The sequence below is a fragment of the Canis lupus genome, chromosome 32, assembly GCF_003254725.2.
Source record: "Canis lupus dingo isolate Sandy chromosome 32, ASM325472v2, whole genome shotgun sequence".
Taxonomy (NCBI): domain Eukaryota; kingdom Metazoa; phylum Chordata; class Mammalia; order Carnivora; family Canidae; genus Canis; species Canis lupus.
In genome coordinates, this window is record NC_064274.1 from 9,879,734 (window position 1) to 9,904,375 (window position 24,642).

General features: G+C 36.8%; 1 protein-coding gene across 8 annotated transcripts in view; it reads right to left on the reverse strand.

The window, feature by feature from the left end:
* Window positions 1-24,306, reverse strand: part of MAPK10 (mitogen-activated protein kinase 10) — a 298,702-nt gene extending 274,396 nt beyond the window's left edge. For 4 of the 8 annotated variants that reach the window (XM_025425548.3, XM_025425608.3, XM_025425592.3 and 1 more), the window contains exons 1-2: window positions 23,860-24,305; window positions 18,875-18,989 (exon numbers count right to left, since the gene is read on the reverse strand). The gene's annotated coding sequence lies outside the window, so the exon portion shown is untranslated. Of the gene's footprint in view, window positions 1-18,874; window positions 18,990-21,859; window positions 22,088-23,859 lie in introns of those variants that run through there. The other 4 variants (XM_025425571.3, XM_035709557.2, XM_025425556.3 and 1 more) reach the window with 3 other exon arrangements.
* Between the last annotated feature and the right edge of the window lie 336 nt (window positions 24,307-24,642).

Here is a 24,642-nt window from a genome sequence, read left to right on the forward strand (position 1 = left end):
TAACTTTCCACAAAATATTTCAGAAGAGCTTCTTAATAATCCGGAGGTAATAGCACGGATGGTGGTCCTGCTGACCTTCTAGACCAAAGCCTTGGGTCAAAATTAAACCTGATATGAAGTTACAAGGAAAAGTAATTTTTAAGGAAACTTCCCCAAGGCAATCTTTGCCATCTGCAATTTTAGAGTGATAAATGGAAAGAAATGAGCAAATGGAGTGAAATGTACTAAAAGATGGTTGTCATTTGTCCTGGGTGAGAACACTCTATTTGTGTCCAGTTAAAATCCCTAATGTATTTGTTCCCAAGATTCTCAAAAGAGAAGTCACAGATCAGTATGTTTTTGGCCATAGGTTTTGCATCCAATTTAATGCTGCTGGCTGACGGTTATTGGTAGTCAACTAATCACTCTATAGCTGTAGATTTTAAGAAAGAAAAAAATTCTATGGTTTATCAACAAGGATTGTTTTATGTGTATTTTAGGCCATATCTGCCTTCTCAAAAAAAGAAAAAAGAAAAAAAAACAGTGTTTCACAAATGTATTGCACTCATGAAGAACCCCCCTCCATTCTACCTTCATATCAAGTTGCGTCCGTGACTTTTTTCCTACCCAAGTCTGTCATCTAGAATTCCCCAACTCTACTCTCCTCATCTTCCTAGTCAAACTGCTGGACAGTATCATCTACAGTTGCTGTCTTCCTTTTCTCAATCTACCCATAGGCTCTCAACCTACTGAGACCGGCCTTCTTAGGCTACTACAACACCAAACAAATTCTCTTTAAGGGTAAATGTCATTAAACCTAATAAACAACTTTTGGTTCTGAATTTGGCCTCTAGGCAGCAACACTGCTAGTGACTCCCTTCCTTCCCAGAATTTCTAGACAGCACATGCCCACAGTTTTCAGAAGAGTGTAGAGAAAAAGTCCACAAACTCTGAAGCCAGACTGCCTAGATTTAAGTCAGCTCTACCATATACTTGCTGTGTGATGATCTGTAAACTACTTAACCTCTCTGGGACTCATATATTTTCCAGCTGTAAAATCAGGGATAACAGTAGCACCTCTTGAGAAGGTTAAATTGATTTAATATGTGTAAGAGTACATAAAACAAGGCTGGGCACACAGTGTCATTAACATTTTAGCTTTTATCATTTTTATTACTACTGTCCTCCTACTTCTCTGTCAGTATTCATCAAGTCCTTTCCCTAGCTCTCTTCTCCCAAGCTACAGTGTCCTGCTTGTTGATAAAATCTAAACATAATCCCCAGCCCACGCCTATCTCTTAAATTTTAAACACACACATGCAACTACCTCCTGGGTATCTCAAGTTCCACATGACCACAGTTGAATCCATCTTCCTTCCAAGCCTGTTCCTCCTCCAGTGTTCCTTTCCTCTAAAACTGCAGCCACCACCCACACAAGCCAGCATCAGGAATCATGTCTGACTCTCTCACTCCTCTCATCTTCCAAATGCTACAGATTCTTCTTACTGCCTAAATATCCCTCTAACACATCCCCTCCTCTTCTAACTCTGCAGAGCTAGTCCAGGCCACATCTGTGTCTCTTTTGGGCCCCTGAGCCCCTCCTTGTCTCTTCACCATCAGTAGTAGCCTTTTCTAAACATTTTCTACACAGCAAAAAGAGCATTCTCCTAAACTCAAATATGATCAAGTCTTCATCCTTTTTTAAAAAACTCTTCCACATCATAATGAACATGGAGGATAAAGCTCTTCATAATGTAACTGGCCTCTGCATACTTCTTAAGTATCATTTACTATCCTTCTCTCACTCATGCAACTTTCAAATCTCTGTCACTTCTAAACCCTCACAAATGCTGTTTCCTCAGTCTGGAACTTTCTCCCACTCCACCTCCTTCATCTGGCTAATTCCTACCCAACTATCTTTACTCAAGGAGGTTTTCCCTGACATCTAAACTACATTCAGTAGCCTTGTCATATGCTCAAAAAAATAGTATAGCCCAGCTGATAATAATAGTTCTCATCTTTTACTGAAATATTTAAAGTCAATATACAAATAAATTGTATAATTACAAACTATGATACAAGCTTTGAAGGAAAATGTGTTTCCCTTACCAGACTATAATCCCATGCAGATAAGACCTTTTCTGAGCTCGATGTTTAGAATAATAGGCACTTTATGTAATATATATATATATATTTATATATATATACATATATGTGTATATGTGTGTGTGTGTATATATATATATATAAATCCATAGAAAAAGAAGAGTTTCATCAATGTCAGCAGGAAGAAGTAGGAAGAGGAAAAGAGAAAGCCTAATATCTTACCTGCATTACCCATTAAATTCTGAGTGCCTTGTCTATCAACACCCATTTCCATACCTCAACCCTATACCTCCAATGTTATTTCCATACCTTTGATGAAGTGAAAGCTAATTCATAAAATGCCTAGTATAACCCGTGATACAAGGTTTTCATTTGATCGACAAATATAATTTGTTGCACATGTTACACTGCGCTAGGTGTTGAACTCTATTCAAATTAAAAGGCCACAAAGCCTTTAGAAACTAAAAGTAAATGCCATTTACACCAAAATGTATAAGACATCGGTATATAAAAACCACCTGAAAAATGATTTTCAAAAATTAAAAATCCATAATAATCTTGCCTTAGAGTGTAAAGTAATAAAGGACAACAAGGTAATACGCTACAGATAGAAATGATAGGCTAAAAATAAGTTGATTTTGGAATGCCTGGATGGCTTAGTCAGTAGAACATGCTCTTGATCTTGGGGTTACAATTTTGACCCCCATGTTGCATGTAGAGATTACCTAAAAACAAAAAACATCTTTTAAAAAATCAATACATAAAATAAATTTAAATGTTGTATTTTTAAAGTAAATAGGTACATTAAATAAAAATTAAAATGTTGGGGTTTTTTTAAGTTTTTTGCTTTTTATCTCCTTGTTCTTTTTCTCGCCCTCTCCTTCTATTTCTTGCTCACTCTCTCTCTGTGCAATGGATATGTTAAATTATTGAGTGGCAGGTGGCAAAGATGCCACCCTGAATTGGAAACTAGTTGAGAGAAATCAAACTAGAATTTGAAATTTGAAATCAGTTTAAGATCAAATAATAAATGAAAGAACATGGAAATGCCATAAAATAACCTTTAGAAAACAACTTGAACATGACATTACTTCTATAAATTAATATCAGATAATTTCTAAGTAAAGGAAGAATCAATTTTATGGAAGAGAAAGATAACATAAAAAGTTTTAAATTGTTTTCTTTTAAATTAATGGTATACGTATTTCAGAAAAGCTAAATCATTGAGACTAACTCTAGAAGTTCATCTTAACTGTTTGATAACTTGTCTTAAGCAGAATTAAATGATTTAATTTAAACCTGACAACCCTATTTTCTCCAGTAAGTGATTCTTGAGACTTGTTTGGAGGTTCTACCCACAATGAGGGCTACCGACTGACCTTTACATAAAGGGTCTTATCAAGGAAGATAAGACTTTGAGCACTTATCCAGGAAGTGCTTTTACTTTAATTAAGTATACAGCTTTGGAAGGGACAAACATGAGTTACAAAGAGGGAGGAACACAAGAGTATGAGGATATATCAAATAAGGTCTTTGTTCCATGACTTTCCAGGGAGGCCTTCCCTAGTTACCATAGCTAAAATCGTAATCCAACACCATGCTCTCTAACCCACCCTCCTGTTTAATATTCTTCTGACCATTTCCACCATCTAATAGACAACATATTTTATTTATTCATGTAATTTATTGTCTGTTTCTTTCAACCAGAACAGGCTCTTGAAGTCAAGGACGATTTTTTATATATTATATTCATTACAGTATCCCCACAGCTGCAAAAGGACCTGGCACATACTAGTGTTCAATAAATACTTATTGAATGGATAAATGAAATCAAACCTATCCTTGAAATCAATGTGGTAACTGATAGTACATCCAGATTATCTTTACTCCCACATGGTAAGTTTAATGTAGCTAGAAGTTTTATAGATCAAAGTCAGAAACAGTTTCTGCACTAATTGTAGAGCTTCATAGTTGCTTTGATCATCTCATAAAGGCAAATCATATCTGAATCATTTCAGATGGAGACTCCTCAGAAACTACCCAAGGTTTCCATCCACACTTACATGAGCAGACATCCAGAGGAAAGTATGTAATAAGCCCTTTTGTGTTTCAGAGTTATAAAGAAGAAACTATGTCACACCAGAGAAAGAATGGAGAAATAGAAAGAAGTGATGAGAATTCTGAGTCCTTAAGGTGGTACACATTTGCACCCAACATGAGTGGATAATCTAGACCAAGTCTGTAACCCAGGAAGAGAGAAGGACTACTGCAGATAGCCATTATATCAGTGCCTACATCAAGAGCTGCCAATTAATCCACCACTGCTACTCCACACATAACGAAAGAAAATCCTGCTCTTTAATTCTCTGTATCACCCTGTGAATCAGTTTCTGGGATCCAAATTCTGATAGGCTGAGGCCAACTGGATATTACCTAGAATCCTCTACCTGGCATTCAAGCCCCCACTGATTTGTCCAAATATTCCAACACATCAGGCTGGTCATTTTACCTTTATCATATGTGTGTGTCCCATACCTATTTGCCTTTTTCCAATAGTCCAATTGCTCAGATTGCAATTTTCTTCAATCCAATCCATACTTTCTTTAACAAATGATGCAACACCTCCTCTTCTCCTTGCTTTCCTTGACTAATTCCATACTTTTCTTCTTCTCGGAATACTTATGGGAATTATTTTTTCAATGTTATATTTGAAGGGAAATTGAGAATATGAAAAGCATGTCCATGTACATTATCTCACTTATATAAAAGAGCAGAGTACTATTTTATAGACTCATTTTTTTTCTTGCACTCTCCAACCCTCTGCCTTTTTCCATAGCTTGCTCTTCCCAATCCTAGTAAGGGTCACATGCTAATAAGGATAAAAATGAAATTAATTTTATTTTATTGAAAAGTATCCCTAGTATTTGCCACAATAACAACCAAGTTTCTTTTGTTATTTCAGTGATAAAACTGGTAATGATCTAAAACAAATTTATCTTTTTCAGTTTTTAGTGTTATAAAACAATAACAAAATTTAATTCTCTGCTCCAGCCAAATACTGTATTACAATTATATTCAATTTATATTCAATTCTCTCAAAAGTTATGGGGTACATACTACATGCCCATTTTTTAATAAAGAAACTAAGTCCTGAAAGCATTAACTAATTGCCCAATGTCAGATTGGAAATGTGGATCTGGATCTATATGGTTTGAAAGAGGAAGCCCTTCAGAGCCACACCCTGCAGTCAGTGATTATTCTATCATGCAAGGTATAACAGCAGGGCTGCGGACAGGACAAAGTCATCTCAACTATCACCAGGAACATAAAGAGTATAAATCCCAACAAAATAAGATTTAAAAAACTAAAACGAAATAAGTAGCAAATGTGTGCAATTGCTTTGGGCCTCAGACAGTGTCATGCAAGCAGCCAGGAAGGGAAGAAGATGAAACTAAGATCACAAGTCTTCGTGTAAACCCTGCTCCCACTGCATCCCCAAGACAGTAGGATCTTACCTTAGGCAGGAAGGATTAGAGATTTCACTTCCATACACAACCACAGAGATTTCAGGTTACCCTCCAAAAATACCATCTCACCTTCTTTTCTTCTTTTTTTAAATAATATTTTATTTATTTATTCATGAGAGACACACACAGAGAGAGAGAGAGAGAGAGGCAGAGACACAGGCAGAGGGAGAAGCTCTCTCTCCATGCAGAGAGCCTGATGTGGGACTTGATCCCAGGATCCGGGATCACGCCCTGAACTGAAGGCAGACCCTCAACCACTGAGCCACCCAGGCACTCCTTCTTTTCTTCTTTATTGCTACTACTAATCTTCATGTTAACCGGGTTTACGTCACTATATGAATAGATCTCAGGTTTGAAAGAGGATAGTACAGTGAGAACCTCAATCATTAGCCTGACAGCCTAATTTTATTCTCCAGACATTATATTCAACTTTCTTTCATTTTCATAAGCAAAGAGGCAATAAAGTATAATGCATAAGTGCACAGATTCTGCTCTGCCATTTACTAACTATAAGAGCTTGAATATGTTGCTTAACTTCTCTATGCCTCAATTTGATCATCTGTAAAATGAGTATAATAACAATAGTACCTATTTCATTGTGAGCATTACAAAGAATAAATGAGATAATATATGTAATGTATTAGAATATTGCCTAGCTCAGACTAAGTTCTCTGTAAGTATTTACAATTATAATTGCTAGGCAATGCATGTGTCATAAGGATTAAAAAAATAATAGTTAATAGCCAATGAAAACTCTACTAAGTGATTTCCATTTATTCCTCACATAAACCCTGAAAAGTAGATATCATCACTGTCCAAATTAAAAATGAAATAGAGGCTCAGAGACACTATAAAATGAGTCCATAATTACACAAGCAATAAGTGATGGAGTTAGAACCCAAATCCAGCAATCTGATTACAGAATCAAGCTTTTAACCACCATTTTATTTCAGGTGGATAATAATACTTGCTAATTATTGAAATTTTGTTTTGGGCCAGGCATTGTTCTAATAACTTTATGTCTCTTACATCTAATATCTCTTGTGAAAGTTAATTTAACCTCTCAGAACTACCTTATAAGATAGATGATTTTGTTGGTCCCATTTTACAGATGAGAAAACAGAGACCAGACATTAGGTAACATGGCCAAGATCATACAACTAACAGATGGCTAAAGTAAGTGTATCTCATTCTGAAAGATAGGTAAAGCCAAGGTGATAAATTGAAATCTCAGTGACCTAATATCAAATTTAGTGTTACAATTTTCAAAAAGGAAACTCCCTCCTGGTATATTCATCTAAACAATTTTTACAATTTCTAAACAGTTTCTGATTAAGATAGATATTCAATACTGGAATAGTAAAAGAAGGAGCTGATTAAATGCTAATATATTCTGATTTGCCTTACTACTCAGTCATTTTTCCTTCTCTGTTAGCAGCTATATTCAATAGTCATTTTCATTCCACCCTCTACAATTTGAATAAATTCACTATTAACAAATATGAATCAACTCTTCATAGGAAGCAAGATCATTGCCTTTGTTTGGTTCCTATCCCATAAAAGTGAAAGACAACGTAGAGAGAAATGGTAGATGAATATTCAGTCTGTGCAACTATAACAGAAAAATCTGCCAATGATACATATGACCAAAACTCACAGGAATTTATAGACATTATTTGCCAATAGTAATAGATAACAACTGACTGACTGCTGAGCAGGACCACAGTAGGCCAATAACTCTTAAACCACTTACATAAATTAAAAAATGAGCCTTGGTTTGATGAGCAGAGCATAGGTCTGGTTGTACTATATATCCAGGGCCTGATATGTGTTTCACATAGATCTCAATAGATCTGAGCTAATATGGGAAGATGCCTTTAGAAGTATGATCAATAGCAAGGACAGAAACAGACTATTACAGATCTTGAGAACAGACTGAGTAAAATACTAGAGTGAAAAAGGAAAATGGCAAGCAAATCCTCTTTACAGGAAGATTGTGTGGGAGGATAGCAGTGTGTCATGGGAAATACCTGTCTGATGGTTAGAACAAGTTATTGGATCCCTTATATTAAGCAGAATTAAATACTTGAATTGCTAGGTACAAGAAATACCAGTAGGGAGGGAAGGAGATAGATGAATGAATGAATGATAGATGATAGATAGATGATAGATAGATAGATAGATAGATAGATAGATAGATAGATAGATAGATAGATAGATAGATAGATAGATGGAAAATGAGTAAAATTTAAAATTTGGGGAATTCTTCAAAATGTTATTCTCGGTAAAGAAAAGGAGGATGACTAATTGTGCAGTTACAAATTAACTATTGGTAGAGAAACAATGGATTAAAAAAGTATAGAAAAGGATCCTGATTAGGAAAGAAGATATATTGGGACACCTGGGTGGCTCAGCGGGTAAAGCGTCTCTCTTCAGCTCAAGGTGTGATCCGGGAGTCCCAGGATCGAGTCCCACATCAGACTCCCCACAGAGAGCCTGCTTCTTCCTCTGCCTGTGTCTCTGCCTCTCTCTGTCTCTCACGAATAAATAAATAAAATCTATTTAAAAAATGAAAGAAAAGAAAGGAAAGAAGATATGTTGATGATAATGGTAATAAATTTGATCAAAACCAAAACAAAACTTTGCAGTTACTGAGCACTTAAGGAAGGCTCTGTGCTTTTCATTCATTACCCTCACAATGGCCTTTTGAGATCAGTACTATTACTAGTACCATTTTACAGATAAGGAAACTGAAGCTTAAAAGATTATGCGACTAAACCAGGATCTCCGAGGAAGTAACAGAATTTGGATTTAAACCCAGGCAGTCTAACTCTGGAGTTTATTTTACATGCTTGACCACTGTATCATACAGCTATGTGTTAAATTAATTGAAGGAGCCACAGTTAACAAGAACACAGATGCAAGTACTGACACTTCCCACTTCCATTTTCAGAGAGAATGCTGTCCCACTTCCATTTTCAGAGAGAAAAGTCAGGATAATGAGGCCTCTGATAGTGATGGAAAATCTGACCAGAATAGAGTGATGAAAATAATAAGATACAATGAAATCCAAATACTGTTAAAACGACTTCTCTAATAACCAGGAAAATAGTTTACAATAAGCAAAACTCATAATAAATAAAACAGAATGGACTTCCATGCCTGGCTTCATCTTCTCACTTTGTATTTGACAGAGAACAAGTTCGCTGTGTAGGCATTTTGTGGTAATGACTTTACTATTATTAACAATGACAATAGTTCCAGCCATTATTTCTTATTTACACAACAGCCTTCAACACAGGAGCAAAAACACCTGGCAAACATTCTCATTCTTATTATTGATGGCTTAGATTAATAGAGCACCTTTCTGTCAAAAAAAAGCTCATTTATCCTTACATGGACTCTTGTGACACAAATAGGCAAGCAATCTATTTCTACATTTTACATCTGGAAAAACCAAAGCCCAAAGACCTGTGTAAAATTGTTTATTCATACTGTGGCTGGGCTTATAATGAAATCATAAAGGACCCAGTATTTCCCTTCCTTACTGACTGATGTACTATCTCTTTTACAACTTCTTACTCCACATTACCTAAAACCTGGAGAACTTCCTATCTATTGGATCCTTTTCTACTGGTTCTGGTTCTGGTTCTTACGGTCTCTTCTTCAAACCGGATTATCATTCCTTTCCTCCCTCTAACTGCTCATCCTGCCTCCATCCTCTCTCCTTTCCAAGCCATTCTCAACATCGCTGCCAGAATCATTTTCATAAGCCTGCTCAGAAAACAGCAACAGCTCTTCACTATCTATAGAAACAGACCCAAAATTCCTTCCTAGTTCACTCACAACCTCCCTCAGTCTGGCCCAAATCTATTTTCTCCACCACATCTCTGACTACCGTGTCCTCCATCCCTAAAACATTCAAGCCTAAACTTCTGAACCTCAAACGCACTCTGCTCCTTGCTCATTCTATTTCCTCTTCTAGAAGTAACCTTTCCAACCCTAACACTGACTACCAAAATTGTCTTCACAACTCCACTCCAATGCCTTCTCCTCCATGAATCCCTTCTAATACCTCAGTTAAAAATGGCCTCTCCTTCCAACTCTACAATACACATTTAACCTTTATTTGTAGCACTCATCATATTCTTCCCAGGACTATAGTGACTTGTGAAAGTACATCTGTCTTATTAAAATGTTCTATCATTGAAATTCCCATAAAATCAACTATGTGTCAGATCCTGTGACAAGTAATGAGTAAAACAGAGGTTACAGTCTTCATGGAGGTTACAGTCTATTTCATCTGGAGTTCTTCCTCTGAATAACCAAGCACACTATTTTTTGTTTTCCTAAAGGTAATATGTACCATTCTAGATGCGTAAAAGAGAGTTTAATTCATTATTATACGATAGATGCTTTTTAGAAGTGGTTCTCAAAGTAGAGTACACGAGACTCCCTGAAGATCTCCAAGACCCTTTCAAGGGGATTCTTGAGGTCAAAACTAATTCCAAATGATATAAAGATATGGTTTGCTGTCTTCACTCTCATTTACTCTCAAATGTATAGTAAAGTCTTCCAGAGGCTACACGATGTGTTTTGTGACAATAGTTCGAAGCCATAAATACATAGGAGAATTCAGCCCCCTCCTTTTAAATGAATCATAAAACAGATTTGCAAAAATGTAAAACAATGCCACTTTGTAACTATACTATCTCTGTTTTATAAAAAGTAATTTTCATAAAAAGTTTTTTTTAAGATTTTATTTACTTATTCATGAGACACAGAGAGGCAGAGACATGGGCAGGGGAGAGGCAGGGGGAAGCGGGACTCCATAGACCGCTGGACCATGCCCTGAGCCAAAGGCATAAATGCTCAACGGCTGAGCCACCCAGGCCTCCCACCAAAAGATATTTTATGTTAACAAGTAATGGGTTTGCTGTTGCTAATTCATAAAGGAATTACATAAATATCTTAAAATTTATCTTAATTTCTAATACTGTAAATACCAATGAATATAACCCACATAAACAAAAGCTTATGGCTAATAATTTTCAAGAGTGCAAAAGGATCATGAGACCACAAAGTCTGAGCCCTACTGCTTTCGAGCATTGAGACTCATGTCTTTCTGCAGAACCCCAATTAAGTAGTTGCCTTTGTAATTTCACTGTTCCCTGAACTCATTATTTATTAAAGCAACTATCCTATGTGTGGATTCACTTATTTACAAGCGTTTCCCCTTTCTCTTCCCATCCAAAGGCCCCAGATTTGATAGTCAGCTGCTTAAGGGCAGAGACTAAATAGAATTTATCTTTGTTGCTGCTTCAGCTAGCACAGGGGCAGCCAGTAAATATTTGAAAGAAGAAAGGAAGGAAGGGAGGGAGGGAAGAGAAAGAGTAAGGGAAGAATTGTGTCATATTCATTCTTCAAAGGTTCTACCACAGTAATCTGCCCATTGAAAATATGTTAACTCTCATGTAAATCTGTTGTACTGATATGATATCTGAGGTAATCAAGATGCCAATAGTTTCACCTAATACATTGGTAAATCCCAATATAGCTTAGAAAATATAATTTTTAAAGGCAAATTTTAAAAGATTCCTCTCCTTAGTAAATCAATGAGCAAAAATTTGTACATACTAGCCCTTCAATTGCAGCAGATAATTTTAAGATAAAGAAAGATACAAATCTGGAAAGTAAATGCAATCAATTTGGTTGCCTATGCATACGTTATCTCCCTTATGGATAATAAATTCCGGTAATTAGAAGTGACTTCCTATAATTCAAATACCTTATTTTCTGATTTAGAATGACAATGTGAAACTAAAGATAACTAAAGGGGGTGGATTAAAGCAAAATTGGGCATGACAAGTCTGTCTTATAAGCCTCTACCCTTATAAGCCTCTACCTGGCCTATTCTTCCCTTCTAGCTGTCCATGAAGCTGTTTTCCATTCTCATGAAGTCTCTTCACTGGCCAAGGTTACCCTCACCAAGGTAGTCCACTTGGGCCTGGCCTTTTGGGTATTATCCCACGCTTTAATTCAATCTGTACAATTTAATGTACATAGTTTTCACAGTTAAAGAGATATTTAAACATCATCCATCACAACTCCTTCATACACAGTTGAAGAAGCTCAGCTAGGTTAAGATTTGCCCAAGGGAATATTAATTAATGAGCGAGCAGGGATGAGAATCTCACATCAAGGTCTCTTCCTTTTCCAGAAACTGCAATGAGAATTTTTAAATAATCTGCTAAACCCCAACAAAGTACTGTCTTTGATACCAATCTTGATTCCCTCCCCATACAAAAATCTTTCCCATATGTTCCCTTTCTTTAATCTCTTATCTAATCCAAGTGTGGATGTTATCTATGATCCAATATCCATTATCACCAATTCACATCTTAACTCAAGTTAGCTTACCAGGTTAGCTAATCAACCAATTTATCTCATAACATTTCTACTTTTTTTTTTTAAGATTTTATTTATTGATTTGAGAGAGAGCAAGAGTGAGAGTGAGAGTGCACAAGCAGGGAATTCTGCAGAGGGAGAGGGAGAAGCAAGTTCCCTGATGAGCTGTGAGCCTGAATGAGACACAGGCTCCATCTCAGGACCTTGGGATCATGACCCAAGCAGAAGGCAGACACTTAACCAGCTGAGCCACCAGATGCCCCCATAACATTTCTATTTTAATAAGAATACTCTTCAACCAAAAAAGTAAGAATTTCACATATTATATCAGGTTCAGAAGCAGAGAACCAGAAGATGTTTTGGCTCCTTAAATTATAATACAGAGCCAGACATTTGTACTCAGGATCAAGACTAAAAAAGAAATTCAACATATGTGATTTGATTGCCTGTGACATTCCACATTGCTGACCTAAACCCTGGTTGGCAAGAAGTCAACAAACATATGACATGATACACCTGGCTGAAATTCATAAAAGATGAAAAATATTTTAATTTGTTTCCTACCCACTATTTCACATAGATTTTGCCTAACATTTTTAGAGATGTGGAGGGAGTACAAGGTCTTTAAATCTTATTAAACTAAATTTCAACGCAGATTCTTAAGATTAATAAATGACTTTCTAAAGACAATATTGTCAAGGATATTCACTCTCAAATTTAAAGAAGCTTAAAAGTAAGCCTTAAGGTATTAAAAAAAAAGTGGGATTTAAAGAACAAACAAATCACCTAGAACTTCCAAAAGTACAACTAGAAAGAAAACTTTTAAATATCCAGCATATATATTTCTGGTATCTGCACTATAAATTACATGTCTTGAATCCACTTAACTATGGACTAAATTTTCCAACCAGCCCTACTCTGAAAAAGTTTTTTATGTTATACAAATTTTCATTAAGATCTCATACTTTTATTTTAATAGGAGTTCCTCTAATAGTGGTTATTAGAATACCCAGAATTCTCTATGAAGAATCTGAGATATGGTAAAATTTTTATGTTAACTCACTCTTCAAATAAGCTGCGGTAAAATTCCGACTTGTAAAGACAGCATTATTATTTTCCTGACATGACATCAAATTACTTAGGACCTCTCAAATAGTGAACAGTCCCAAATCCATCTTCCAAGAAGCTATAGTCTGAGATTCCACCAATTGGTGAAAAGCCTTTAAATTTTTATACATTATGAAGGCTAGTTATGTTGGTTTACAAGAGTGAAATAGTCCTAAGGACTTGGTTTCCCATCTTGGTTATTTGTAGCCATTGATAAACAAGGCAAAATTGTACTGTAATGACAAATTTCTGAATATCCTCTTATTCATCTCATTTGTAAAGTATTTGGTTCTACAAACTCGTTATGCTCATTTCTATCTCTGTTTACTTTGATTATGTTATTATCATTTCTTGGAATTCCTGTTTTTACAATTTCTTGGAATTCAAATCACATCAAAATTTTAAGGCTCCATTCAGTCCAACTTTCACTGTTAGTACTGAGAAGGATTCAACACAGTGATTAAAAAAAAAGGAAGTGTTCCCAAGTTAGACTCCCTGGACTCTACCAACACTAATTGCATGACGTAGGGTAAGTTACTAAACCTCCCACCTTCAACTCCATCATTTGTAAAATAGAAATGCTCAGTAGGATTTCTATGAAGATTCAATGAATTAGTGCACTCAAAGTGCTTTGAACAGTGAATGGCACAAGTAATCACTCAATAAATGTTATCCACTATTGCAATCTTTATTATAACCCTCATTCTTCCTGTATTACTCTTAACAATTGGAGACTCATAATTCATAAGAACCATAGACCATAGAGGTCATTGAGTTTAATCTCCCATACCAAGTAGTAGCACCTCTAAAATGTTGTTAATATTTGGTCAACCATGAAGGTGGTTAAATACTTGCAGTGCTGGAAAATTTACTGTGCTGAAAAGCACAGACTTACAAATAATTTTAATTATCAGAAAGGTCTTTTATAAAAAAAAAAAAAGAAGAAGAAAGAAAGAAAGGTCTTTTATGTATAATGCCTACTCTCTTCTCCCTGATCTCTTATTTCTGTCTCCTGCACAGCTTCAAAATCAACCTTCATCCTCTGTCTACTTCCACACAATATTCTGAACGGTCTCCTGACTAGTTAGATAGAACACACTGTTTAGGAAAATAAAATAAATTTTGGCAAAATTTACTTAAAAACAATGACAATAAAACTAAACTGTTACTATATGAGAAATTAAGGTAATCCTTGCTTCTGAAGGAGTTGGCCAATAATATTCACATTTATCCCTCAAAACTTAAATAAGACTGTAGACTCTCTGTCAGGCTGATTGTATCCAGAGGTGTAAATTTTTTGTAGTCTAGTTATTTCTCCATGTAGTCCCTTGGGTTTTGTGTCTTTTCTCCTTGTAATTTTCTCTGTAAATTTTTTGTAGTCTAGTTATTTCTCCATGTAGTCCCTTGGGTTTTGTGTCTTTTCTCCTTGTAATTTTCTCTTTCCTGCCTCTGTTTCTATCTTTCTGTGCATCTATCTCCTACTCTTTTTTCTTTCTTTCATCAAGCAATCATTCAACAAACATTTGTGTATCACTGCCTTGTATTAGGCACTGTGCTAGCATGGAAAACTCAAGGATAATTAGATCTGGGTCAAATTACTCAGAAGCTAAGTTGCAGAGACAGATAAACAGTTAATAAAATACCATGGTAATGCAATGAGATAGATATGCCTAGGCTACTGGGAGAACACTAGAAAGGAATCCCCAATGGGAGGAGTCGGGAAAGGTTTCTGGAAGGAGATAACATCTGATGAAGTCTAGAGTGAGTCTCAACAGCATCTCTCAAAATTTAAATCACCTCAGAATCTTGTTTGAAAGATTCAGAGTTAACAGATCTGGGTGGAACTTGGGATACTGCTTTTCTATCAAGCCTCAGATGATGCCCATGCTGTTGATCTGCAAAGGTCTTAAAAGATGGCTAATGACTAAGTGAAGGTTGGGTGGGGTGAATATATGCAGAATAGACAGTATGAAGGAAATCACAGAGGTAAGAAACACTTGAGTGTGTGTTATGAGAATGAAGCACATTGGCATCCCCCGGCAATTTGAAAGATAATCAGTTCCTAAAATGTGGGTGGATGGGAATATGGTATAAGGAGAAGGAAATTTATTGCATAGCCAATGGACTATATCAAAGGAAGTAGGGCAGTTACATGGTAACAATCGCAAATCAGATCTGGTGATTTCATTGGGAGAATCGTGAGCAAGAAGATAATATTCTGGGCTACATTAAATAAACCTGCTAACAATGATAATGAGGCAACTGACTTAAAAAAATGTTTGGCAGATAAAGTATGTTGATTATATTTTCACTTAATAATTTAAAAATCAGGCAAGTTTTTTTTGTATTCTTTGCAAGCCTGCTATCTATTCTTAATCTGAGGCTTAGTAACATGTGACTCTTTGAATAACGCACTTTCACCTCTTTTCACACCAAGTTCCACATTTTAAAACAGTGAAGAGTGGACCCAAATAAACACTATAGTCTCTTCATCCAAAATTTTATGGTCCCCTAAACTAAACTCATTTCTTATTGAATCACAGAATCATAATTTTTAAAACCTACCACACCACCTGGAATACAAATATGCACTGTATGACCGATATTGACTTTACCTAGCCACCAGGTATTGAAACTTGAGACTATTTAAAAATCTTGTTCACTCACGACAGTCATTACTGAGTCCAGATACTTTGTCATTATGTTTTATTGGTGATTCATTTATGTCCCTATGATTTTTTTAACTGGATTCCTGGCAATAGCATCTTAGATGTTTTCTCTGCCTCCAATCTAATCTTCTTCCAAACACTATCCAAAAAATTGAAGAAGTCTGGAGTCAGAAAGCCCCGAGCTTGAATGGCAAGTCCACTGTTTCTTAGCTGTGTGACTATTACCAAGTTATTTAACCTCTCTAAATCTGAGTTTCCTTATCTGTAAATCATACGGATGATTTGAAGATAAAATGCCTGCAAAGTGCTTAGCACAATGCTATTACACAGGAAGAACTCAATAAATGCTAGTTATTATTTTGAAAGACAAATCTCATAAACACTTGAGCAGACACTTCACAAAAGAGGAAAATCAAATGGCCAATAAAAAAATGAAAAGATGTTCTTCGTCATTAGTAATCAGCAAAAAGCCAATTAATACTTCCATCATATAATTATATACTCAACTGATGGGCAAAATTTAAGAACTTATAAATCAAATGTTGGTGGGATATAGAACTTCTCTTATATTGCTGATGGGAGTGTAAACTGATATAACTGCTTGGGGACAATATTCTGGCATTATTTAGAAAAATGGGATGTGCACACACCCTTAAATTCAATAGCACCTTTCCTTGATATTTATCCTAAAGAAGTGCTCATATCTGTATACTAGAACTTGCAAGCAACTGTGTATATATACTAAACAACTTTATTTTTTTATTTTTTAAACAACTTTATTATAAATATATGTATAATTATAATAAAAATATTTACTATATTTAATAAATATATTTATGTAAACATATTTTATATACAAATAATTCATGTTATTTGCACATACAAGTATAAGTAATACAGAAATCATCCAAATGTTCACAACAGTAAAACGGAGGAGAAATTTGGTTATATTCATGGAATGCTATATAATTACATGAATAAACTATATGCATTGATATAGAAAAATCTTACAATGTTTAGCAAAATCAGTTAAGAACATAATATTGTGATTGTAAGATGGAAAACCTACAAAGAAAAGCAAGGGAACAAGAAACAACTGTGACAAAAGGCAGGATAGTGGTTAGTGGTCACCTCTCGTGGGGAAAAAAAACACATGTGATCCTAAAGAAGTACATCGGTTTCTACAGGGAGTTTATTCCTTAAAATGAATGATGGATAAATTAAGTTTTCTTTGTAATTACTCTTAAAGCTGTATTTGTCTTATACACTTTTCTATGTCTTTGCTATATTTCAAATTAAAAAATAAACCTCCCCATGTCATTCTACTACTTAGAACCTTTCAAAAGTCCTTTATTTTGGAATAAAATCCAAATTTGTTAGCTTCGTTTAAGAGATCCTTCATGATACATCTCCTGTACCCTTCTGCAGCTTCATTCCTTCCACCTCCATTTATGCTCTAGCGCAGTAAATGACATAGTGCTCATTTAAAAAAATCATACTCTGTCAAGCGTCTGGACCCTTGAAAAATATTCCCACTGCTCCCCTTCTACTGATTATTTTTTATTATCCTTAGCATTCAGTTAACATATCACTCCCTTTGAGAAGTCTTCTTGACAAATCTCCATCCTATGTGTATTAGTTCCTTCTCTGCTGCACTTCCTTTAGCACCCTACATCTTCGCATTTAACAGCCGTGTACGTACCACATTTTTTGAGTATATCTCCCCTAATTAATGGCACATTTTATTGTAAGCACCACACTCTTTAGATTGAAAGTCCCTTTAAGACAGATACTATCTTCATCTATCCCGAGTTAAGGATAGTATCTACATCACAGATTCTCATTAAACGTTTGCTTCATGAATATGTTTAAGATGGGGCAATATATGTCCTCTACAACACTGGGAGTGGCACACAACACAAAATATTAAGTTCAGCCATATAAACTTCCCTTACTTTAGATGCACGATGGTTGATTATTGGCAACATACTATTGTCTTTTGTAACAAACATGCATTTAATACATGTTGATTAAGCACAGCATAGTGATGACTATTATATCTACTTTCTCAATATAACTGTAAGCAGACTATAATGAAAATCATGATATGAAATAAGTATAGGGTTAATTTCATCAGTCTTCTGCAGTTATAGCTTATGCATTAATTCAAAAGACAGCCTATCTACCCAGAGTTATACGAGCCACTAAGCAAACGAAAGAGAGATATTGATCACTAACTCAAAACAGCTTCTATTGGAGTGTTACAAGCACCACTGTCCTGCGCTATTTCTCAAAGAAGTTATTTGACAGATTATAACTGGTTCATCTCTGCTGGAGTCTATTGATTATTAACTTTGGTGACTAGAAAGCATCAAGCATTTGATTTTAAAAAATATTCTGCCTGTGTGTGCTGATATTTTTATAAAATAATAAGTTTTAAAAATTATTCCATCTAGCAGAGAAACTGGATCCACTTTTAATATCGTTATATTAGGCAAAAGGAGGGTAGGGTAAATGTCTATGAATTGAGTTTTATAAAACTGTGATGTGATTTCTCTCCTCTTATTTCCAAGGATCTAAATGTTATGTTAATATACATATATTATAGGCATTCTTTATATACTCCTCTATTCACATAGGAATGTGTGTGTGTGTGCGTGTGTGTGTGTATTCCTGAAAGGTACTGAGCATTATAATTTAGCTCAGAATCAATTCTTCTACCAGCAGGAATGAATTAGTAAAATACGGAATTATGTTGTAAACAATAAAAGCCACTGTTACCCAACTGTTACTCAGCCATATAAAATTGTTCATTTCAGCTATCTTATGCAGACTGGTATCGTGCAGGGTGGTAGCATCATGGTGTTTTACGATGTACCCATGCACCTCAAGACTTTATGCTCCTCTGTATAGCACCATCAATCAAACACTCTGTCCTGTGGATTTTCACCTCTTTAGTTGAAATTATTTTGAACAGTATTTCTTCAGATCCATACACTAAATCACATGCAATATTCAAAGCGGTTATGGAGATCACATGCTTTCTGCAAAGGAACATTTTTAAAATTCGCAACTCACCACTGCTTGTATGGTTTCTCATCTATAGGAAATGATTCTAATTCAACAGCTTCTTGCATGAGTTGCCATAACGAAGATCTGAGATGGTCCTGCCGTTGGTGTTCCTCACACTAGCCTAAAATCAAAGCAAAAACACAGAATGAATTTGATTTTAGCACTTAAAGAGAATTTCATCTGCATTTAGGAAACAAAAAGGCTGGCAAATACAATTGGAAATGAATGATGGAATGCAGGATGAGGGAATAAAAGATCTGAAGGTAGTTCACTCGGTTCAAATTTATCACAAGCACAAGAACTTTGGTGTTACCAACATCAGAGTAGCTGGATATTTTAAAAGCTGAACATAAGCCCAATTAATAATTAGTGCTTTAGTTGACATATGATATGCCCTTGTGATATGGATTTGGTTTTGAGATATAAGGCACCCTATTCAGTGTCAACAGGGACAGCTCCACTGTTATATGTTTGCATAATCCGCTTTTCATGGAAGACTTCATTAGAATGATGGGTTACGTTCTTTACCAATAAAAGCAGGAGGAGAAGTTCAAAAACCTCTCAAGTATATGAAATAGAATAAAACTAAACTGAAGTTGATCCGAAGCTGATCCAAAGCTGGAAACAGACCTGTATGCCATTATCAAGTCAAAAGTTTTGATTTCAAGAGCTTTGGAAACTATGCTCACCATACCCAAAATAAACCTCCTCTCTGTCCCAACTAACAGTCCCTTTCCTGGCCAGGTACTTACAAGTGACTAGTAGGAATTCCTTCCCCACCAAACCTCCCTACTCCCCAGACATCCCAATGTGGCCTCCAGTGTCACGTGTATTTCTTTCTCCTCTGAATTCCTGTTATATTTATTGTCAAAATACTAATATGAGCCCTTGATTAGATACCATCTCTGTTTCTTAACCTCATCTCACTAAATGACTATATGCTCCCAGATGACTCCAAACTCTTCCTTCCATTGCTCTTAGTGGAGAACTCTGTACATGGGAGACATTCATCCAAGGAATATTTATCGTGTCCCAACAATGTGCCAAACAGACACAGTCAGTACCTGATGGAGATTATACTTCAGTAGAGAACACAGGAAACGGAATAGGCAATTACTGCATTGTGTGATAAGTGCTATGACAGAGGAAGTACCGGCACTGAATAAACCTCACCAAATAAATGGGCCCAAGAGCTTTACTTCACCTTCAGTGTTTTCAGATCCTATTTCCAATGTATGAGAAGAGGACAATTACTTGAAAAAACTCATGTTCAGGAAGAACATGGAGCACCCAGTCAGGTTAACATCTAAAATCCAGGAGGCAGGCCAAGTTCTATGAAGAAAAGTCAGTCACTAAGATGAATTTCTAGTCTTTTAAGTCACTGTGGGTGGTAAGGGTTTTTTTCCTACTTTCTACAGCACACACACACACACACACACACACACACAAAATGTAGCAAAAATCTTGTTTATTACTGAGCAGGCCACTCTGCAAATGCCTAATGTCCCTGTAGGGGAACTTCACTTTCCACCTGCACTCCATATGGGATTTCAGAGCAACTGTGGCTTAGGGATGCTTCTCAGGAACCTTCAGTCATTTCTCTTTCCATTCAAAACTTTAATTTCCATTCCTAGGAGTATTAGCTCCAGAAGCCTGTGGCTTTCACATCTCAGGGATAAGAACAGCAAAAAGGCCATTGTGGCTTATTATGGACCCAAAACATCAATTCAACTAGATTTCTTTACGAAAAATAAGTATAGATTTGTAGTCCACTTCTCAAACCAAAACCCTTATTTTTATTTAAAGATTTTCAATATCACCTGAGTTCTCCATTTAGAGTTTCTACCAAGAATCACAAGAAATGGGGAGGGGAGTGTGTAGGACAGTAACTAAAACATACAGATTTTTCACTTTCCCCTCTTTGCCTTGATTTTCTCACAAGGACAAAATGTACTCAAACTGAAGAATCTTTAGTCAAAACCTGACAACTTGGCTATGAAAATATGTACAGATAGGCAAATTTCTGAAAACTCCAGCTCCAATTCTAAATTACATTTTCTCTTTCAAAGAGAAATATCAATATGCAGCATGATCTTTTACCTTTTCTCATCTCAGCAGGGTCTCATCTCAGATTTCTATAATGCAATAAATACGTTTAATATACTAACAAAATACATGGATCTTGTTCTCCTTTACCAATAAGCATTTCCCCAGCAGTTTACAGGCCCAACTTTAAGTCCTGGTCCTCAGAAGAAGGTGTGAGAGATGCATGTGTGGTGGGGAGGAAATACTCAGCCTGCAGCAAATACAGCCTTATAAGCCTCTCTGTCATTATTGGACACTTTGTGCTTCTGAAAGTGTTGCAATGTCCAACCAAAAGCTTAAAGGAGACTGCAAGAGGAAATAATAAACACCATGGAGAAAGAATTTTAAGTGTCAATTTGTTTACTTCTTATTCTAATTGAAGGAAGACTCTCTTGTCTTGAGACCCATCATTCTAATAAGCAACTAAGCAATCATTTGATTTGCACACACCAATTCCATGTAAAGTCTTTTAGCTTGAAATGTGACCTGAAACCAGAACCAGAGGATGAAAGGAGAGCATCTGCCCCCATGTTTAACAAACAAGAAAGCCCCCAATTTGTCTTTATTTTTATCATCAGTATTATAAGACTTTTTCACTAAGATTACATTCAAAGACATAGATTCATTTACATAAAGCCAGAATAAAACTTAAAAAAAAAAAAAAACCTTTAAATATGGGACGCTTTACCTTTAAACATGGGAGGCTTTTTCACATTAGGCAGATCCCTTTTGCTTATGATATTCCCATAACATATGCTAACAAGGGAAATTGTATGAATTTTCCTGTAACTTAAAAAGATACATTTATTTTATAGCATCCACAATCGAAGTCTCAGTTCATTCTAACCTTGAAAAACATTGACTACATCCTATGAAACCATTAAATACTAATAGGTGCAGACGTACCAGACAATGACAGCAAAACACACTCGGTCCCTCTGGGATCTGTTCACAAACATCCCCTTCCAGCATGACAAACACACTCCTCCCAACAGCGGATGCTGTTCTGGAGCAAAGCAAGCAGGCAGCAGGAGGTGGCTGATTTTCTCACTGTACATATGATTTCTTACTGCCTCATCATCAAGATTTTTTTTTCCAAACTGCAAAGATTTTGTAACACCAGGAGCCCATCAAATTAAAGCTACTTTACAACAGGAGGGAGTGATGTGCAAATGCAGAAGCATGAAGACTCTTTAATTTCTAAGGTCATACCACCTTTGTCATCTGACTTGCTAGTTCCGGGGTAGGGAAGAGAAAATCCAGTTTGCTCCGTGTAATAAAATCAGCTCTTCCAGTACTTTATGTCAATTAAGAGTGAGATGGAGGTAGGAAAGGGAATACATGCCAGAGGCAGCAAAACTGCTGTATCCAAGCTGTCTCACCCCTGAAATCCAACGGTTTCGAAGTAAAGTCAGAAGCTTGTGAGCTCATTCATGAGTATCACTATCTATATTCACAACATATATGCTCACCAAAGGTAGAAGATTTACAGAAGCCTCTCTGAGAGAAATGATCCTTCCTGCAACCATTTTTACTATGTTGATCACCATTCTGCAAGATCTTCCAGGGTCTGACAACTAGCAGACTAAGGATAGAGGGAGAAATTGGACCTTGAGCTAGCATCACCGAGTGCACTTATTTTCCTTCAATCTGAACTGTGGCCTGTCCCATGACTTAGCCTGCCTCTTTCTGGTTCGTTCATAAAAGTTATCGTCAACACACCAGCAGCATGCAGTGCTGCTGTACAGACACTGTCGGGCTCTGCAGCAAAGACAGCCCATGTAAACAACCTTGTGATCCTTCAGAGCCTACCGCCATGGGATAGGCCATTCTTTATCGATAGCTAAATTGCAGTACCTGGAAGTTATGTGCTAGGAGGTAAAGGCAGAGACAGCCTCCAGATTTAAATGGAGAGGAAAAAAAATCCATATATAATTTTTCCTGAAGTGTCTCAACCTTGATTTACTGGAAGATTTTCCAATAAATCACATTTATTTTGCTGCAGGCACAAATAACACAAATTCTGGTAAGTGTATTGCCATGCTCATTTCTGGTATTTTTTTTTTCTCAGAAGAGCTCTGACATTTCTAGGGGACACAGTATCCCAGCACAGAATATGGGAACTCTGCCATTAAAAAAAAAAAAAAAATGCTGCCTGCTGTGACTAGGAGATCACTTTCTTAAAGGGACCCCTTACCTATGCGACTGCAGTGGCAATGTTTCCTCTAATCTCTAACCTGACCCCGTCCTGTGTTCCTCTCCCCAGCCCAAATTTAGCCTAGATTGATGTCTCTGCAAGAGTAATGTCTTAGTTTTGCAACTAAAATATATAAATACCACTCCCTACTAAAAATAGATAAATCTGTTCCAAAATATTTGTTTAAATTGCATCTCTCAGGAAGTAAACATGAACACACACTTAAAGACACGATTTTTTAGTGTTTGATGGAATCCAGAGCATTTCTTAGATATAGGACTGAGGCCAGCAGTTCTAACAAGCACAGCTGTTCACTGTCTCTCTGTCTCTTTCTGTATCTCTCCCCCCACCCCTCCTTCTTTCCTTCTCTCCCTCTCTCCCCCACTGTTTTTCTCTTCCCTTCTGTAGCTCTGCATTGGTCTAAAAACCCCTGGTCACAATAAGAAAGCTCCCTCCCACCCTCTGCCAACCCTCACTCCCAACAGGAAGGTCTCCACACGCCCAAGAGTCTGGGGAGAGATGCTCCAGACAGAAGGAAAGGCTGGTGGCTTCTTGCCTCAGAGGTACTTCACTTCATTAACCTGCTTTCCACCCCATCTCTCCCACTTTTCCCATGCTCGCTCTCCCACCCCGCCAGGAGCAATCAATAGGCATCACCCCACCCTCCAAAAAACAGGTTAGAACCCAGAATGAGCAAAGAGCCACCTACCATTCCGTGCTTGAGAACTACGATCCTGATCCAGCAGTGTTTGCCCCAGAAATCCTCCCTACTTGTTTTTCATTAACCACATTCCAAATTGTAATAAGCAATAGATTCTTTGGAGGGGGAAATTGTTTAAAATTAACGATGGACAGGTGATTTCCAAGAAAGCCCGATCTTAAAGTCACTCAAGCCCCTAGGAATTGAGGGCTGAGGAGAAAAAAGGAAAATTGTAAAAATGAAAAAAGAAAAAAAGGTAAGCATATAACAAGCACCACCCACCCCCATAAAAATAAAAAATAAAAAAAAAAGAAGGGGAGGGTTGTTTTTGTTTTTGTTTTTGTTTTTGAAAAGAAGAAGAAGAGTGGCTTGCTGAATCACCCTCTTTCACTGCCTGGAAACCATTGTGCAGCGTGATGCTGCCTGTACCATTGTGGAACCTACCAGAGGAGACGGACCGAGGGCTTGGGGACTGGGGTTGCTATGGCAACCGAAAGGAGCACACATGACGTCAAAGCCCAGAGAGGTCTAGGGAGGGGGATGAGGGGGAAAGGGAAAGAGGAAAAAGTCTATGCGCGGCTACAGCTACTGTGCTTGCCCCTGAAATAGGACCAGGCAAAACGGGAAGGAAAAGGGCTCGTTGGCAGCCGCGCTCGGGCCCTGCGACCTCTGCAGCCAAACCAGCTCCGCGCGGCCTGGCCCTGCGCACGGCTGCACGCCGGGGCTGGGGAGCAAGCCCCTGCAGACCAAAGCACCCCAGGACAGTCGATCTCTGCTTTTCAACTAGCTCAG